We start from the raw sequence: 19,375 nt of genomic DNA, 5'->3' as shown, positions 1-19,375 counted from the left end.
GCAGGGAGTAGACAAGAAAAATTTATATTTGCTGGTGAGCACAGCGGTTAAATAAAGCAAGGAAAAGGACAGGTGCGTAGGGGGTGTATTTTGAATATATTAAATTTTTTAATTTAATTTTTTTTTTTCAAGAGAGGAGTTTTGCCCCAGGCTGGAGTGTAATGGCGCAATCTCTGCTCACTGCAACCTCCGACTCCCAGGTTCAAGCAATTCTGCTTCCTCAGCCTCTTGAGTGGCTGAGTAGCCAGGTGCGCACCACCACGCCCAGCTAATTTTTGTGTTTTTAGTAGAAAGGAGGTTTCATCATGTTGGCCAGGCTGGTCTGGAACTCCAGACCTTGTGATCCTCTTTCTTCAGCCTCCCAAAGTGCTGGGGTTATAGGCATGTGCCACTGCACCCAGCCTGTTTTCAATATTTTATAAGGAAAATTTTCTAACATTCAGAGAAGGTGAAAGAATGACACCTAGAACACCGATGTCTACCATGTTACTACATTTGTGTGAGGGTGTTGGCGAAATTCTAAGTACGGTGGTCAAGGAAGTGCTTGCTCGGTAGGCAATGTTGAATAAAGATGCTCAAGACCCTCAAGAGCGGAGAGAGAGCTGTGTGGAATCTGGGGACCAGGCACAGCAAGGGCAAAGATCCTGAAGCAGGAGCATTCTGGCTGTGTTCAAGGAAAGCAAGGAGGTCAGTGACGTTGAAAAGGGAGTAAGGTCGGAGTGACAACAGGGGACAGAGAACGGCTGGGGGGTGGGGTCACCGGGAGGTAGGGTCTGTGATTTCTATTTGGCGAGGTGGGAAGCCGCTGGAGGGGTTTAAGATAATTGATGTCACATATCTTATGTTTTCATAGTACCCATGTGATTGCTCCCGATGAACAGACAGAAGGGAGTGAGGGTAGCTAGCAAGCAGATTCAGCTAGAAGAGATGATGCCTTTGACTAAGGTTTTGGAGAAGTGGTTGGATTCTAAATCATTTTTCAAGGTGGAGCTGACAGAATTTGAAGATCATTCCATTTGTTTATACAGAGCTTCCTCATTCTCTTTGACAGCTAGAATCTCATTATATCACAAGGTTTTAAACTAGTCCCTGAGGAAGAACGTTTAGGTTGATACTTTATCTTTTGCTGCCACAAAACAGACAAATACGAAAAGCATATGAGGACGTCCACAGATTCTCAATAGTCTTTCAAAGTGTGCCGGAGGACAGGGCTGGCTGAATGTAGGATAGTTTACCACGTGTGTATATAAACGACATGCGTGCATGTAACTTTTCACACAAGTGAGTATTTGAAGAATAAATTCCAAGCAGCAGAAACGCTGGGTTCTGCTTGGATGTTGTATCCGTTTTTGCTCTCACCAGGAATAGGGATGATTCCCCAAACCTTTGCCGAAGTTAACGTTGTGATCTTTGCCAATATGTAAATGGAAATCGGCACATCAGTGTGTTTTGATCTACATTATTCTTATGAGAGAGTTTGAGCCTCCTTTTATATGTTTGAGATCTTTTTGCCAGCCCAGCCAACATGGTGACACCCCGTCTCTATAAAACTGCAAAAATTAGCCGGGCATGATGGTGGGCGCCTGTAGTCCCGGCTACTTGGGAAGCTGAGGTGGAAGAATCACTTGAACCTGGGAGGCAGAGGTTGCAGTGAGCCGAGATCGCGTGTCATTGCACTCCAGCCTGGTGACAGAGCAAGACCTTGTCTCAGAAACAAAACAAAAACTCTGAATTTCCTTTTTTGTGAAATATTAATATCCTTTGCCTATTAAGCTGATGTTGCGTTCTCGGTTCACAGCTTTGTATATTGGGAACATTGTCCCTTTGTAATAAAAGTAACATTTTTAGCAGTCTGGTTTTGTCTTTTGACATTTAGTGGATTTGTATTTTTGCCATGCTGAAAATCTAATTTTTATTAGGTGAATTTATTCCTTAAAAGCTCCTGGATTTGGGATAGTATTTCTAAAGGGCTTGGAAGATGACTGCAATATTCTCACATTTTCCTGACATTTCTATGATGCTAATAAGCATTGACAATGCATGATTGCTTTCATCATCCTAATACTTTTATGGGTTTAGTATTTCCATGCAAAGCTTTCATCCATTTGGAATTTATTTGTCTTAGTGTAAGACATGAAGCAGAAATCTAACTTTACAGTTTTGTCCGAGCATCTGTTAGTATATAATCCACCCTTTCATGATTGAAAACACTGCTTTTATTATATTCTGAGTGCCTGTGTGTGTTTGGGTCTGTTTCTTGGCCTTGGGTCCTGTTCCATTGATTTGCGTGTGCACACATATTCATTGTGGTTTTATGATATGTTCCAGCATCTGGGAGGAAGAGTAGGTTATTCTGGTGTGTTTTGTTTTATTCAGCAACAGCGGTGCTTCTTCGAATCTCAAAATGCCTGTTCAAACATCACTGAAATTGGATGGTCTGTTAGAAGAAAATTCATTTGATCCTTCAAAAATCTGTTTGCTTCTCCCACAAGCTCTAAAGCACAAGAGTACAGAAATGGACTATCAAATGAAAAGAGAAAAAAAATTGAATCACCCCAGTTTAACTGAAAGCAAAGAATCTACAACAAAAGACAGTGAGGAATTCATGATGTTGCTGTCTGAAGTTGAGAAATTGTCAGAAGAAATTGTGGAGATAATGCGAAATGTAAGTAGTCTGCAGCCTTTGGAGGGCAGGAGAGAGCTTGAAAACCTCACTGGAATCTCCTGTGCATCACGTTTCTTAAAAAGAGAAATGCAGAAAACCAAAGAATGAATGACAAAAGTAACTAAAGAAAAACTGTTTGAAAAGAGTTGAGGACTTCCTCACAGAGAATCGTGTCATCGTGACAGCTGTGAATTCCTTAAAGCCGTTTTAAACTGAGGCATTTGGAAGAAATGCACTCACCAGAAGCATCAACTTCTGCGTCTGCCTGATCATGTTTAAAGAAACAGAGAAATATCTGTAATTAATCTGCCCAGTAAATGCCAGCTTGTAGCAGTCGGCAGGTGCACGTCTAGATAAAATTTCTTGCAGCTAATTTAAACCTTCTACACACAAGTAGATAATCTCAATGTAAATAATACATTTTTTTGACTGTTTAATACTTTTTGACTGTTTAAGCCAACAGAGAGAGGAGGATCTTGACTTATATTCGGTATCACGTACATTTCCGTGGACTTTTAGCACTTGTCGGTAGACTTAATAAAGCATGTATAAAAATGGCACCTTTGGGCCGGGCGCGGTGGCTCAAACCTGTAATCCCAGCACTTTGGGAGGCCGAGGTGGGTGGATCACGAGGTCGAGAGATCAAGACCATCCTGGTCAACACGGTGAAACCCCGTCTCTACTAAAAATACAAAACATTAGCTGGGCATGGTGGCTCGTGCCTGTAATCCCAGCTACTCAGGAGGCTGAGGCAGGAGAATTGCCTGAACCCAGGAGGCGGAGGTTGCGGTGAGCCGAGATCACGCCATTGCACTCTAGCCTGGGTAACAAGAGAGAAACTCCATCTAAAAAAAAAAAAAAAAAAATGGCACCTTTAGTAGAGCTATATATTTTTCTGAAATTCAAATTAAATATAATGGTGAGTAGAATTAAGTACCAGTTTTCCCATTTAAAGCCTCAGCTGCTTATTAATTTATAGATTCTTTAAAAAATTGTTTTTAATGTATCTAGTCTGTTGTGTAGCCACTATCTCAGAAGTGAGTTTTTATTTTCCTGTGCTTGGAGAGAAAAAAACATTTTCAAGGTTTTAAAATGTCAATACCATTTATAAAATATTAGAATGTATTTTTCAGTACAAATGTTTTAAATATGAAGTTTTTTGCGCTAAACCACACAGAATTTAAGGAAAAGACCTTTATTGAGGGCAACATGTGATCCCTTCTAAACTATTTTGAAATATTAAATCATTTAATATTTGAAATATTAAATATTTAATATTTGAAATATTAAATATTTAATATTTAATATTTGAAATATTAAATCATTATGTGGTGGGAAAAAAAAAGAAATGGATGAGGAAGCCAGGAATGGACTACATAGCGAGTGTCGGGAAAAGACAGTTTGGGTCTGGTTTTAGCCGGGTCATTAGTACTTGGCAGTGCAGGTGAGCATAGGAGAAAACATTCAGTTAAACCACAGAGCAGAGAGCATTTAAGGGGAAATGCGTATCTCCTGTACCTTATCACTGTTGTGACATCTCTACAACAGCTTTAAAAATATATCTGCATTGGCTGGGGGTGGTGGCTGATGACTGTCATCCCAGCACTTTGGGAGATCGAGATGGGCGGATGACCTGAGGTCAGGAGTTCAAGAACAGCCTGACCAACATGGTGAAAGCTCGTCTCTACTAAAAATACAAAAATTAGCCAGGTGTGGTGTCGGGTGCCTGTAATCCCAGCTACTGAGGAGGTTGAGGCAGGAGAATCGCTTGAACCTGGGAGGCGGAGGTTACAGCGAGCTGAGACTGTGCCATTGCACCCCAGACTGGGAAACAGAGCAAGACTCCATGTCAAAAAAAATGTTTATATGTATATTCTTGGAGATATACCTCCTGCTCCACTCTGGACAGACGGTTCCTGGTATTTTATTCTGAACGTCTCATCATCCTTGGAAATTCCCTTTGCCTTTATGTTTCCTGGATCCCCCACCTTCCTCTTTCTTGGCTTTATTTCAGTGAACTACAGCCTCCAACAGTTTCCGAAGAACTAGTGTGTAGGAGGTAAAGTGATTTACTTCCTGCATTTCTGAAAATAACTTTCTTGTCACTTTGTTTGACAATTTGGTCAGGTACAGGGATCAGAAATTATTTTCCCTCAAAATCCTGTAGACATCTTCTCATTTCTTCTGTTTTCCAATGTTGCCATTAAGAAATATGATGGACCCGGTGGCTCACGCCTATAATCCCAGCATATTGGGAGGCCCAGGCCTGAGGATCGCCTGAGCATAGGAGTTTGAGACCAGTCTGGGCAACATGATGAGATTTCATCTCTACAAAAATTTAAGAAATTATCTGAGCATGGTGAGTCATGCTATGGTCCCAGCTACTCAGGAGGCTGAGGCAGGAGGCTGGCTTGAGCCCAGGAGGTTGAGGCTGCAGTGAGCCATGTTTGTGCCACTACACGGCAGCTGGGCAAAGAGTGGGACTCTCTATTAAAAAAACAAAGTTTGATGTCATTTTGGCTCATTTTCTCATCTCACATGTAAGCTATTTTTTTCTCTCTGGAAGTTTTAGGGTTTTGCTCTTTGTCCCAGCATGCTGACATTGCACAGTGGTGGCCTGGGTCTAGGTCTGTTTATGTTCCCTTTGTTGGCATGAGCCGGGCTGTATCATTCTGGAACTAACCAGGTCCTCAGGCCTAGAAAATGTTCTTCTTTATGCTCTATGTTTTCCTCACGGTTTTTCTTACTCAGGAAATTCTCTGATTTGGATGCTTAATTATGGACTTATTTCCTAATCTTACTTACTTTTTCTCTCTTGTTTTCTATGATTTCGCTTTTTTTCCTGAGATGTTTCATTAATTTTTCCTCCAATCCTTCTTTTAAATTTTGAATTTCTATCGAATGTTGATTTCCAAGTGCTTAAAGTTTAGATTCCTTGTTCTCTGAATGCTCTTTTTGTTGCTGTAGTAAATAGGTTCCTGTTCTTACTTCAAGGTTGCAGTATCTCCCCTTATCTTTCTTTGCATGTTACGATAATTTTTTTTTTTTTTTGAGACAGAGTTTTGCTCTTGTTGCCCAGGCTGGAGTGCAATGGCAAGACCTCAGCTCACTGCAACCTCTGCCTCCTGGTTTAAGCAATTCTCCTGCCTCAACCTCCTGAGTAGCTGGGACTACAGGCAAGCACCACCACGCTCGGCTAATTTTTGTAATTTTAGTAGAGATGGGGTTTCACCATGTTGGTTAGGCTGGTCTCAAAACTCCTGACCTCATGATCTGTCCGCCTTGGCCTCCCAAAGTGCTGAGATTACAGGTGTGAGCCACCGAGACCAGCCCATTTCATACTTTTTAAATGCAACATGAATGATACCTAATAGCTGCTAGCTTAAAAAGAACAATCTTACTACATTGGTTTTTTTCTAAATAATAATAGCAACCAGGCCGGGTGCGGTGGCTCAAGCCTGTAATCCCAGCACTTTGGGAGGCCGAGGCAGGTGGATCACGAGGTCAAGAGATCGAGACCATCCTGGTCAACATGGAGAAACCCCATCTCTACTAAAAATACAAAAAATTAGCTGGGCATGGTGGTGCGTGCCTGTAATCCCAGCTACTCAGGAGGCGGAGGCAGGAGAATTGCCTAAACCCAGGAGGTGGAGGTTGTGGTGAGCTGAGATCGCACCATTGCACTCCAGCCTGGGTAACAAGAGCGAAACTCCGCCTCAAAAAAAAAATAATAATAATAATAGCAACCATGATTGAGTTTTTGCTATACCGCAGGCACTATTCTAATTATTTTGTATCTACCTTCTCATAGCAATTTATGAGGTAGGTAGTATTATTATTATGAAAAAAATACAAAAACTGGCTGGGCATGGTGAAACCCCGTTTCTAACAAAAATACAAAAAAATTAGCAGAGTGTGGCGGTGGGTGCCTGTTGTCCCAGCTACTTGGGAGGCTGAGGCAGGAGAATCGCTTGAACCCAGGAGGTGAAGGTTGCAGTGAGCTGAGGTCGCACCACTGCACTCTAGCCTGGGAGACAGAGCAAGACTCCATCTCAAAGAAAAACAAAAGGCAGTAACAGCCTACCTCCTACACTATTAGGATTAAAGAAGGCTGTTAGCACCTAAAGCACCTTCCTTTTTTTTAGAGATAGGGTGTCACTCTGTCACTCAGGCTGGAGTGCAGTGGCACATTCTTGGCTCACTGTAGTCTCTGCCCCCTGGACTCAAGCGATCCCTCCACCACAGTCTCCCAAGTAGCTGGGACTACAGGTGCATGCCACTTTTTTTTTTTTTTTTTAGAATAAAGAAGAGGAAGAAAGAGAAAGAGGAAGAGGGAGAGAGGATGGGGGTATTGCTTTATTGCCCAGGCTAGAATGCAGTCTAAATATGGGTATACCTATAATTGTCCTTAATAATGGAGACATGAAAGAAAATGAGGGAAGAGAATAACAAACAAGGAGCCAACCAAGATTTCATTTAAACTTCTAAATTGATATGATGTGGTACTGATAAGAGTGTATATTTTGTATATTTAAAGTGGAGAGTTCTATAAATGTTAATTACATTTACTTGTTCCAGATCTGGGTTCAAGACCTGAATATCGTTGTTAATTTTCTGTCTCATTGATCTGTCTAATATTAATGTTGAAGTCTCCCACTATTATTATGTGGGAGTCTAAGTCTCTTTATAAGTCCTGTATGTCTAGGTATTCCTGTATTGGGTGCGTATATATTTAGGATCTTTAGCTCTTCTTGTTTTTGCATTGATCCTTTTATCATTATATAATGTCCTTCTTTGCTTCTTTTGATCTTTGTTGCTTAATTGTAACTTCTGCTTTTTATTTATTTATTTTAGCTCTCTGTTTGGTTGGTAAATCTTTTTCCATCCCTTGTTTAGAGTCTTTGTGTATCCTTGAATGTGAGATGGATCTGGATGCAGCGTGCTGATGGGTTTTAGTTTTTTATTCAAATTGCCTGTCTTTAGATTGGGGGATTTAGTCAATTTAAATTTAGAATTAATAATAATATATGTGAGTTTAATACTGTCATTAGCTGACTATTTTGTCCATTAGTTGATGTAAATTCTTCATTATATTGATGCTCTTTTTGATAATTTTTTTAGAAAGGCTGATACTGTTTGTTCCTTTCATATGTGTAGTGGTTCTTTCAGAAGCTCTTGCAAAGCAGGCCTGGTGGTGATGAAATCTCTGAGTGCTTGCTTATTCACAAAAAACTTTATTTTTCCTTCACATGTGAAGCTTAGCTTGGCTGGATGTGAAATTCTGGGTTGAAAGTTCTTTTCTTTAAGGATGTTGAATATTGGCCCCCACTCTCTTCTGGCTTGTAGGGTTTCTGCTGAGAGATCTGCTGTAAGTCTGATAGGCTTCCCTTTGTGGGTAACCTGACCTTTCTCTCTGGCTGCCCTTAGTATTTTCTCCTTCATTTCAACCCTGGTGAATCTGACGATTATGTGCCTTGGAGTTGCTCTTCTTGAGGAATATCTCTGTGGTGTTCTCTGTATTACCTGGAGTTGAATATTATCCTGCCTTACTAGGCTGGGAAAATTTTCCTGAATAATGTCCTGAAGCGTATTTTCCAGCTTGGATTCATTCTCTTCGTCACATTCAGGTACACCTATCAAGCGTAGATTAGGTCTTTTCACATAGTCCCATATTTCTTGGAGACTTTGCTCGTTCCTTTTTATCCTTTTTTCTCTCGTCTTGTCTTCTTGTTTTATTTCATTGAGTTGATCTTCGACCTCTAATATCCTTTCTTCTGCTTGATCAATTCGGCTGTTAAAACTTGTGCATACTTCACGTAGTTCTCGTATTGTGTTTTTCAGCTCCATCAATTCACTTATTTTCCTCTCTAAATTTTGTATTCTTGTTGACATTTCGTCAAACCTTTTTTCAAAGTTCTTAGTTTCTTTAGATTGTGTTACAACAAGTTCTTTTAATTCACAGAAGTTTCTTATTATCCACGTTTTGAAGCCTGCTTTTGTAATTGGAACCCACTCGTTCTCCATCAAGCCTTGTTTCGTTGCTGATGAGGAACTGGGATCCCCTGCTGAGGAAGAGGCGTTCTGATCTTGGGTATTCTCAGCCTTTTTTGACCGTTTTCCTCCCTTCGCCGTAGATTTATCCATCTGTGGTCTTTATAATTACCGTCTCTGCAATTGGGTTTCTGAGTGGACGTCCAACTTACTGATTCTCAGCGCTGAAATCTGAGCAACCCACTGCACCGACTAAATCAGCGGCGTTAAGATTGAGGGTGCTTTTCCGACTCTGCACCGTGAACCGACGCTCCGAGGCGCCGGCAAAACCGCCTCGCCGGTCACAAGAGTCGCGCTGGCGACCCGTGGGGCTCCTCCGCTGGGAATCTCCTGGTGCGTAAGCAACAAGAATTCATGTGAAGGTGTGGCGTCCTCTCCTTCTTTGCGCTTTCAGTGGGAGCTACAATCCCGAGCTGCTAGTGATCAGCCATCTTGGATCTCTCTCTGCATGCCACTTTTAATGGCCAGCTTTCTCTTTCTCTCTTTGAAGTCCTGCTTTGTTACCTCTCAGGTTCAAGCAATTCTCCTGCCTCATCCTCCTGAGTAGCTGGGATTACAGGCCCATACCAACACACCCAGCTAATTTTTGTAGGCTTTCTCTTTTTATTAATTAATTAATTAATTAATTGAGATACAGTTTTGCTCTTGTTGCCCAGGTTGGAGTGCAATGGTGCAATCTTGGCTAGGTGCAATCTTCGCTCACTGCAACCTCTGCCTCCCAGGTTCAAGCAATTCTCCTGCCTCAGCCTCCCAAGTAGCTGGGATTACAGGCGTGCGCCACCATGCCGGGCTAATTTTTTTTTTTTTTTTTTTTTTTTTTTTAGTAGTAGTAGAGATGGAATTTTTCCATGTTGGTCAGACTGGTCTCAAACTCCCGACCTCAGGTGATCCACCCGCCTCAGCCTCTCAAAGTTCTGGGATTACAGGCGAGAGCCACCACACCCGACCATGATAATATTTTTTAAAAGGTTTCCTCTGCACCCTCTTATCTCTCTTTTCTCCATGTTCCCTTTCTGTCTGGTCTCTTTACTTCACAGTGGGAGCTTTCCTTGAGTATCTGGTGACGCCTGGCTGTCGGATTTAAAGTAAGGCGCTGTGAGCTCATTGGAAACTTTGTGTGCGTTTGTGGAACTTTTCGACTAGAGGACGTTGCTGGAGGTGATGGGATGCCAGATGCCAGCATCTGTGGGCCATGTCTCCTGGTCATGCTCCGTTTCCCCATATCTCTCATCTCTGGTGTAAGCCAGGCTGCCGGTGTCCAGGAAGCTTGAGTGTGTGGGAGCGGGGACAATCTCCCTGGCCACTACGTTGTTTTCAGCATAGAACTGCAACCTGGCTCTCAGCGGTGCCTGGTTTCCGCAGAAAATGATCTTATATTCCCCCAGGGTTAGGCAGACATAATTTCTTCGCTATGCAGATTGGGGAAAGAGTTCGGGGGCTCCAACTGCTGCCTCTAACGATTTTCAGGTGTTTTGCTATGTCCAGTCCTACTCTGTGCCTTCAGAGGTAAGTAATTGGTGTTTCGATTTCTGAGCTTTTTCAGGACTCTGTTGAAACCAAGCCCCAAAGAGAAAGAAGCCAATGACTAACAGAAATTCTTAAGTCTGCAGGATGGCAGATAAGAAAAGAAACATCTTGCTGAAATGCTGAAACTTCCTCTGCTCATGAGATTTAAAAAACTGGCTGAAATCAGTTAGACCCAACATGGCCAGCCAGAGTCTGCAGAATGAGCTTGCTGACATCACCACCTTTCCACCACGTTTCACACTAGCGGCCCCCAAAGTTGCACCCATGACCCATGAGGAGGCATGAAATCCTCTTCTCTCCTTCCACCAATCACCTCCTAATCTCAGAATCCACTCGCTAAACATTTTCTAATAAAGACACTGCCTAAAAGCTGGCACAGGGGGATAGATTTGAGCTGGACTTCTGACTCCTTGCAGGTCGACCTGTTTTTGTTTTCTCAAAACACTCGTGCTGTAGTATTGGCTTCTGATCCGTTGGGCAGTGGGCCCTTTCGCTCAGTAACATCGCATCAGGAACTGGCTAACAGTTTGCTGGTCTCGAAACCCCAGCCCTGCCCCGCAAGGCATCTGATTTTCATGATTTTCTTTCTTTTACTTTTTCCAAGACGGGTGGTGTGCAGTTGTGCGATCGCCACTTACTGCAACCCTCTGCCTCTTGGGTTTGAGTGATTCTCCTGCCTCAGTCCCCAGAGTAGCTGGGACTATGAAAACTCACCACCACAACCTGCTCATTTTTGTATTTTTAGTAGAGACAAGGTCTCATCATTTTGGCCAGGCTGGTCTCCAACTCCTGACTTTGTGATCCCCCCCGCCTCGGCCTCCCAAAGTGCTGGGATGACAGGTGTTAGCCACTGTGCCCTGCCCACCCCCACCCCTTTTGTTCTTTAATCCAGAGCATCTGCAATATCTCTTTGGACTGAGAGCTAGTGCCCTCACCCTGGTTACAGAGAACAGCTTTCTCAGGCATAGTGTGGAATGGATGGATGTATCATCTTGGGAATAAAAAATGGCAGGTGCCAATCTTCCATGTATTGATTTCATGTATTGTGTGTTCTGTGCTCGAGGCAGGCTGGAGGGACCTCCACAAAACCCTATTCCTTGACCCATCTTTGAGCCACAGCCTACCCTTTGCCACGGGGAGAGAGTTGCAAAGGCTCTTCCCCGTCACTCTCCGTGCAGGCATTTCGGGTGGCGACACTTGTTAGATATTCTGGTGAATGCTTGATTTGACCCAGCACACACTTGCTCCGAGGCCTCCTCTGTCTGTTAGCATACTCTGTCTTCAGTTAGAACATTTACAGGTGTTTTGCTTTTCTTAATCTTATCTTGGCATCTAAGGCCCAGCTTACCTTATATTGAATCTGAGATGTTTCCAAAATTCCACACACATTTGCAAGTCATGGGTGGGTTTGCGTGGTCCAAGCTTCTTACATCATCCTTCACATTGAAGTCCAAAGTCAACCAACTGAACTGAAAACAACTAATTCCATGGAAGTTGTTTGCAGGATTAAGTATCATTTTCAAATGACATTATATCACTTGGAATTTCGCTAGAAAATCTTCCAGTTGCCAACTCTTCTCAGGCTCTGCAGTTTCCAAAAAACCGTATTTCTTTCCAAGTCAGCCAGCAACTTTGTTTTTAACACATTATAGCCAAGTATAAGCTTGTGTTATTACTTCCAAATGGCCAAAACCCCAATAACTTCACTCTGAAAACAGGCACAGTTGGAGACAATATTATAAATATTTCTTGTTTTTTCTTTTTTGTTTGTTTGTTTGTTTAGTGGTGTTTTGTTTTGTTTTGTTTTGCCACAGAGTCTCAGTCTGCAGCCAGGCTGAAGTGCAGTGGCACAATCTTGGCTCATTGCAACCTCCACCTCCTGGGTTCAAGTGATTCTCCTACCTCAACCTCCCAACTAGCTGGGATTACAGGTGCACACCACCACGCCCAGCTAATTTTTGAAATTTTAGTAGATACAGGGTTTCACCATATTGGCCAGAATGGGGTTGATCTGTTGACCTTGCTATCTGCCCCTCTCAGCCTCCCAAAGCTCCTGGATTACAGGCATGAGCCACTGCGCCTGGCCATATTTCTTGTTTTTAATAGCTTGGATTATATCCTGAATAGAAATGAAAACACAGACACACACACCCCCACACACACATTATACACACATTACATGTGCATACATAATACACACAGGTTTTATTCATTAGATAGAGTCAGACAGAAAAGAAACCGATTTCATTGAATTTTTCTCTGTTTAATCACTATTTCAAGACAAAGGAGCACAAAACCCAGATGAAATTTGTCCTACCTGCTGCATTCTTTGGCTTTGTGGTGTTTATATTTTAGTCAATCTCTATCTCTGTAAGCATAAATGTGCTAATGCTGATTGATTTACCTAGTGCAACCACTGTTGCTCCTAATTTCAAATTATTCAGAAATTTTTCACAAGGCATTTTTCTTGTATAACCATGTTTTAGACTTTATACCCTTATCAAAGACTTGGGATTTAATAAGAATTCTGGAGTTTTTGAATTCACGTTATCTTCCTCACCTTCACCCAGATGATGGGCCATGTGTTTAGACCAAGGCTGGAGCCATCTCCATCTTTGCAGCCAATGACATCTGTTTTTTTTGTTTGTTTGTTTTGCTTTTTGTTTGAGACAGAGTCTTACTCTGTCACCAGGCACCAGGCTGCAGTGCAGTGGCCCGACCTCGGCTCACCGCAACCTCAGCCTCCCAGGTTCAAGCAATTCTCCTGCCTCAGCCTCCCAAGTAGCTTGGACTACAGGCACGGGCCACCACACCCAGTTAATTTTTTTGTATTTTTAGTAGAGACGGGGTTTCACCATGTTGGCCAGGATGGTCTCAATCTCTTGACCTCATGATCCACCTGCCTCGGCCTCCCAAAGTGCTGAGATTAAAGGCGTGAGCCACCGCGCCCGGCTGACATCTCAGTTTTTATGGTACGTTTCATTCCCTTGGAAAGTCCCATGTGATCGTTGACAGGAAAAGCATGTAGAGCCTTGGGAAGCTTGGGGTCCTAGTAAGCCTCAGTTTTTCAGAATTAGCCAACCACAGAAGCCCACTGGGGAGCTGCAGCAAGTCTGAAGCACAATCGAATGACAAATCATCACTTTTTTTTGAGATGGAGTCTCACTCTGTCGCCAGGCTGGAGTGCCGTGGCATGATCTTGGCTCACTGCAACCTCCGCTCCCTGGGTTCAAGCAATTTTCCTGCCTCAGCCTCCGGAGTAGCTGGGACTACAGGTGCCCACCGCCACACCCGGCTCCGCCACCAGGCCAGGCTAATTTTTTCTCATTTTTACTAGAGATGGGGTTTCACCATGTTGGCCAGGATTACAGGCATGAGCCACCGCGCCTGGCCTGACGAATGGTCACTAGTGAGAGACTGACTATGCAAAAGGACAGTGGCCAGAATCATATAAAAAACAGACCTTTGTCCTACAACCTCTGCAGCAACCAGCCGGACAAGTCGAACTACACTCCTTCCCGCACATCCTCCAAACATCCTCCACAGCAATTGGCCCATAATGGTCAGGACTTGGTCAGTAACTGTCAGATTTCTTCATTTTTTGGTCAGTAACTGTCAGATTTCTTCATTTTTGTCTCCACTTCCACTTAGGGCCAACCAGAGAAGGCCAAATAGGTACCCCTAACCAATCACAGAGCTTCTCCCTGCCAATAGCCTCCAATCAGCTTGCTCTTAGGAAATCAGGAGAGAGAGACCTACTCAACTCCACTCCCCGAAATCTTGCTTGTTGAGAATTTGCCCTTAGAGGCTGAGCCAGGTTCACATCCATTTCTGCTCCAGAATATGAGGTGGTTCCTCCAGCACCAACTCTGTTGTTTTATTTTATCTTCTAATGTAGCAGATGTCCTCTCCCTCTCTTGTGTGAATTCAGGAAGACCTTCAGGTTATTTTGAAGTCTGAATTTTCCCAGTGAAGGTCCTCTGTAAATTACTGTCTTCTTCTAACTGATCCTAGTTTTCCAAACTGCATTCCATATCATCTGGTGGTTTTGTTCATTTCTCCAGCCTTAATCCACATGGGCAGAGTGTTTTTTTCTTCTGCCTGTGGGAGAATGTTATCTGAAATCTGGTGTCCAAACCCTCTGCCTTTCTGAGACTTGTTGGGCAGTTGCAGAGTTGAAGGCATTGACAGCTTGGAGGTCAATTATAGTTTCTGACATTGGTCAGAAAAAAATTCCCTTAATCTTCTGCTTCTTTCCCTCAGGCCTATACTTCAGTGACATGTTCTTTTCTTGCTTCCTTCCTTCCTTCTTTCTTTCTTTTCTCTTTCTTTCCTTCTTTCTTTTTCTTTCTTTCTTTGATTTTGGGACAAAGTCTCTCTCTGTTGCCCAGGCTGGAGTGCAGCAGCCCAATCTTGGCTCACTGCAAACTCTGCCTTCTGGGTTCAAGCCATTCTCCTGCCTCAGCCTCCCAAGTAGATGGGGTTACAGGTGTGAGCCATCATGACTGGCTAATGTTTGTATTTTTAGTAGAGACGGGGTTTCACCATATTGACCAGGCTGGTCTTGAACTCCTGACCTCTGGTGATTTGCCTGCCTTGGCCTCCCAATGTGGTGGGATTAAGGGCATAAGCCACCATGCCTGGCCTTCAGTGACATGTTCTGATCATAGCTCCAAATCCTTTTGTTCAGTCCCAGTCCTCTGTGCCCCCTGAGAATGTCAATATCTCTAGTTTCTGGTAGCAGGTGACAGAGGTTTCAGAGTGTGCCTTTTTGCACCTAAATCAGACTCCAGGGGATCTTATCTCAGCAGAAGGAATGGAGTGGAGGCAGATTAATTTCAAGCACATCACATACACTTCCTGAGATTCTACCCTCTTGCTAAATGGGATGTTTCTAGAACCTGATAAACACCAGATGTTGAGGTCTTCTGCCACCAACTATCTCAGCAGGGAATTATTCAGGCTCAGTGTCTCTGTTAGGTTCATGCGTGGCTTACTTATTGCTTATGGAATGTCTAAACATTTGATTTGAGATTGTGCATCCATTCATGCCTTGAAGGCTATAAGGCTGATTTCAGTGTAGTTACACAACTTTTTGGTTTTTTTGTTTTTGTTTTTGAGACAAGGTCTCTCTGTGTCACCCAGGCTGGAGCGCAGTGGCACAATCTCAGCTCACTGAAACCTCCACCTCCTGGGTTCAAGTGATTCTTGTGCCTCAGCCTCCCAAGTGGCTGGGATTATAGGCCTGTGCCACCACACCCGGAAAATTTTTGTATTTTTAGCAGAAACATAGTTTCACCATGTTGGCCAGACTGGTCTCAAATTCCTGGCCTCAGTTGATCCACCTGCCTCCGCCTCCCAAAATGTTGGGATTATAGGCATGAGCCACTGCCCACGACCTGTTTTTATTTTTCTGGAGATGGAATCTCACTATGTTGGCCAGGCTGGTCTCCTGAGCTCAAGTGATCCCCTCACCTCAGCCTCCCAAAGTGCTGGGATTACAGGTATGAGCCACTGCACCCAGTTGAAACATATATTTTTATGATCCTGGTACTTCCATAATTTCAGCTGAGGTGGGAAGAGAGCTTGAACCTGGGAGGTGCAGGCTGCAGAGCTGTGACTGTGCCATTGCACCCCAGCACGGGTGACAGAGCAAGACCCTGTCTCAAAAACAAAACAAAACAAGAAAACACCCATTACCTTACACAGTTTTGGGAGGCAGTTGGTTCTACTTCAAATGCCTTATGAAGTTGCAGTCAAGATGTTGGCTGTAGTCATCCGAAGTCTTAAGTCAACCAGGAGGACCTGTTTCCAAGACGGCTCTCCCACACGGCTGTACGTTGGAACTTTCAGTTTCTCGCTGGCTCATAGCAGGAACGCTCAGTTTTTTGGCCATGTGGATCTCTCCATAGAGTTTCTTGAGTGATCCTATGGCATAGTAGCTGATTTCTCCCAGAGAAAGCAGCACAAGAAAGAGGGAGAGTGGGGAGGGAGGAGAAGGAAACCCAGTGTGTTTTAGGACCTAGCTTTGGAAGTCACACACATCATTTCATACTGCACCGGCTTTGCACACCAACCCAGATACAATTTAGGAGACTTCGCAAAGGCATGCATATCAGGAGGTAGGAATCACTGGGGCACATTTTAAAGAATGGCCACCACCAGTATGCCCTCTGACCCCCAGTGATTTACATTCCTTCCACATGCAAAATACACTCACCCCCTCTCAAGCCATCCCAAAGTCTAATCCCACTGTAGCATCCCCAGAGTCTAGAATTTCATCATCTAAATCAAGTCCATGTATACATGAGATTTCTCAAGTGTATTACCTTAAGTATACTTCCTGAATACAATTACAATTCCTCTTCTCCTTTTCTTTTTCTTTTTTCTTTTTTTTTTTTTTTTTTTTTGAGATGGAGTTTCACTCTGTCACCCAGGCTGGAGTGCAGTGGTGCAATCTTGGGTCACTGCAACCTCCTCCTCCCAGGTTCTAGTGATTCTCCTGCCTCAGCCTCCTGAGTAGCTAGGATTACAGGCACGCACCACCACGCCTGGCTACTTTTTTGTTTTGGCGGGGGGGTTTTGAGATGGAGTCTCACTCTTGTCGCCAAGGCTGAAGTGCAATGGTGAGATCTCGGCTCACTCAAACCTCTGGCTCCTGGGGTCAGCGATTCTCCTGCCTCAGCCTCCCGAGTAGCTGGGATCACATGCATGGGCTACCACGACTGGCAAATTTTGTATTTTTAGTAAAGACAAAGTCAATAGTTCGAGACCAGCCTGGTGAACAAGATGAAACCCAGTCTCCAATAAAATACCCAAAATTAGTCCAGCGTGCTGGCAGGCACCTATAATCCCAGGTACTCGGGAGGCTGAGACAGGAGAGTCACTTGAACCCGGGAGGCATAGGTTGCAGTGAGCTAAGATCCTGCCATTGCACTCCAGCCTGGGCAACAAGAGGGAAACTCCATCTGAAAGAAACAGAGAAAAAGAGAAAGAAAGAAAGAGAAAAAAAGAGAAAGAAGGAAGGAAGAAGGAAGGAAGGAAGAAAACTTACACTTGAATTTTTGGGCTTCTTTTTTTTTTTTTTTAGCTGGAACTTCGAACTGTTAACCCGGGTCCTGAAGTGGAGTGGCGCGATCTCAGCTCACTGCATCCTCCACCTCCCAGTGCAAGCGATTCTCATGCCTCAGCCTCCCAAGTAGCTAGAATTACAGGTGCACGCTACTACGCCCAGCTAATTTTTTTGTATTTTTAGTAGAAATGGGGTTTCACTATGTTGGCCAGGCTGGTCTTGGACTCCTGATCTCCTGATCCACCCGCCTCAGTTTCTCAAAGTGCTGGGATTACAGGTGTGAGCTACCTCGCCCAGGCTGGGGCTTCCTATATAACTGCATTTGATTATAGTTAATGTTTTTCTAATAGCATTTATAGCCTTGTATTTTATTCAAGATGAAATGTTTGAAATTAACTCATGTTTTTAAAAAAATTTTAGAAACATTCCAAAGTGTTTAAAACACAAAAATTCCTTCCATGCTTTCTCTCCACTCCCTAGATAATCATTGCTAATACTTTTTCGTTGATAGAGTTTATGCTCATTGCTGAGTTTTTAATGTTTAAGGATAGTTTTGTCCATGTAGAGAACACCCCAAAAATATTCATGTTTTATTCAATGCTCAATTTATTAAAAATATACATACAAACAATATTTTGAAACATGTTTTCTTTAATATTCAAAGATTAATTGCCAATGTCATTAAATTTCCTTTAACAATTTAAACTGTAATTACAAATTTAATATGAAGATTCTTTTAAATACACTTATTTATTTGTCTATTTTTGAGACCAAGTCTCACTCTGTCGCCCAGGCTGGAGTGCGGTGGCATGATCTTGGCTCACTGCAACTTCCGCCTCCCAAGTTCAGCAATTCTCCTGCCTCTGCCTCCCAAGTAGCTGAGATTACAGATGCCTGCCACCACACCAGGCTAATTTTTTGTATTTTTGGTAGAGACAGGGTTTCACCATGTTGGCTAGACTAATCTGGAACTCCTGACCTCAGGTGACCCGCCCACCTGGGCTTCCCGAAATGCTGGGATTACAGGTGTGAGTCACTGTACCTGGCCTCTTTTGAATACACTTTATACATTACAGAAAGTAAACACAAATGCAGTGATTACAAGACTTACTGTAATTATCCTTAAATCTATTTTTTTAAAACCAGCTTCCTGGATTTAATTTATTGCTTCACTGGTTTTTATTTGTTTGTGGTTTTTCCTAGGTATGCTATACTTTCTAATTTGCTAAAAAATTTCTTTTGTTCCCTTGTATTACTGAAATCTTATCAAACCTGCCCCATGCCCAAATTGTCTAATATCCTCAATCTTCAGATCAACCAAGGCTACTGACTTGGACATCTCAGCAGATGGCTACATGGTTGGGACTCTGAAGCTTGTTGTTTTTCTCAAAGAGCCACTTTTTCTTTCTTTCTTTCTTTCTTTCTTTCTTTCTTTCTTTCTTTCTTTTTTAGACAGTGTCTCCCTCTGTTGCCCTGGCTGGAGTGCAGTGGTGCGATCTCAGCTCACTGCAACCTTCACCTACCGGGTTCAAGTGATTCTCCTGTCTCAGCCTCCTGAGTAGCTGGGATTACAGGTGAACGCCACCAAACTCGGCTAATTTTTGAATTTTAGTAGAAGGGGTTTTCACCGTGTTGATTAGGCTAGTCTTGAACTCCTGACCTTGGGGTCTTCCCGTTTCAGCCTCCCAAAGTGCTGGGATTACAGACGTGCGCCACGGTGCCTGGCCTCAGAGAGGTATCTTTTTCTAGTAAGATTCTGCTACGTCAGCACCCTTACTTTTTAGCAACATCAGCATTCCCAAACTTATCATGTGTTTTACCCTAACCCCAAACACAAAATCAGCTACCTCCAAAGCTCTAGGTTTCTTTCAGTGGAGAATTATATTACAGGCCAAAATCTAGGCTCCAAGGAGCTGATGTGAAAAGGACATAGTTGTGACTGGGCCACTCTTAGTAGTAAGTGAGCTGAAAGAAAGCTAATATTCCTAATATATAAACAGTTCCTAGAAATCAATAAGAAAAAGACCAAGGCTGGGTGTGGTGGCTCATGCCTGTAATCC

At 43.2% G+C, this 19,375-nt stretch overlaps 1 pseudogene; it reads left to right on the top strand.

Moving 5' to 3' along the window:
* The first annotated feature begins 810 nt into the window (after window positions 1-810).
* LOC141581824 (centromere protein R pseudogene) lies at window positions 811-3,026 on the top strand (annotated as a pseudogene).
* The last annotated feature ends 16,349 nt before the right edge of the window (window positions 3,027-19,375 follow it).

This window comes from Saimiri boliviensis, chromosome 17 (genome assembly GCF_048565385.1).
Source record: "Saimiri boliviensis isolate mSaiBol1 chromosome 17, mSaiBol1.pri, whole genome shotgun sequence".
Classification (NCBI taxonomy): Eukaryota; Metazoa; Chordata; class Mammalia; order Primates; family Cebidae; genus Saimiri; species Saimiri boliviensis.
This window is presented reverse-complemented; position numbering and strand designations above follow the sequence as displayed.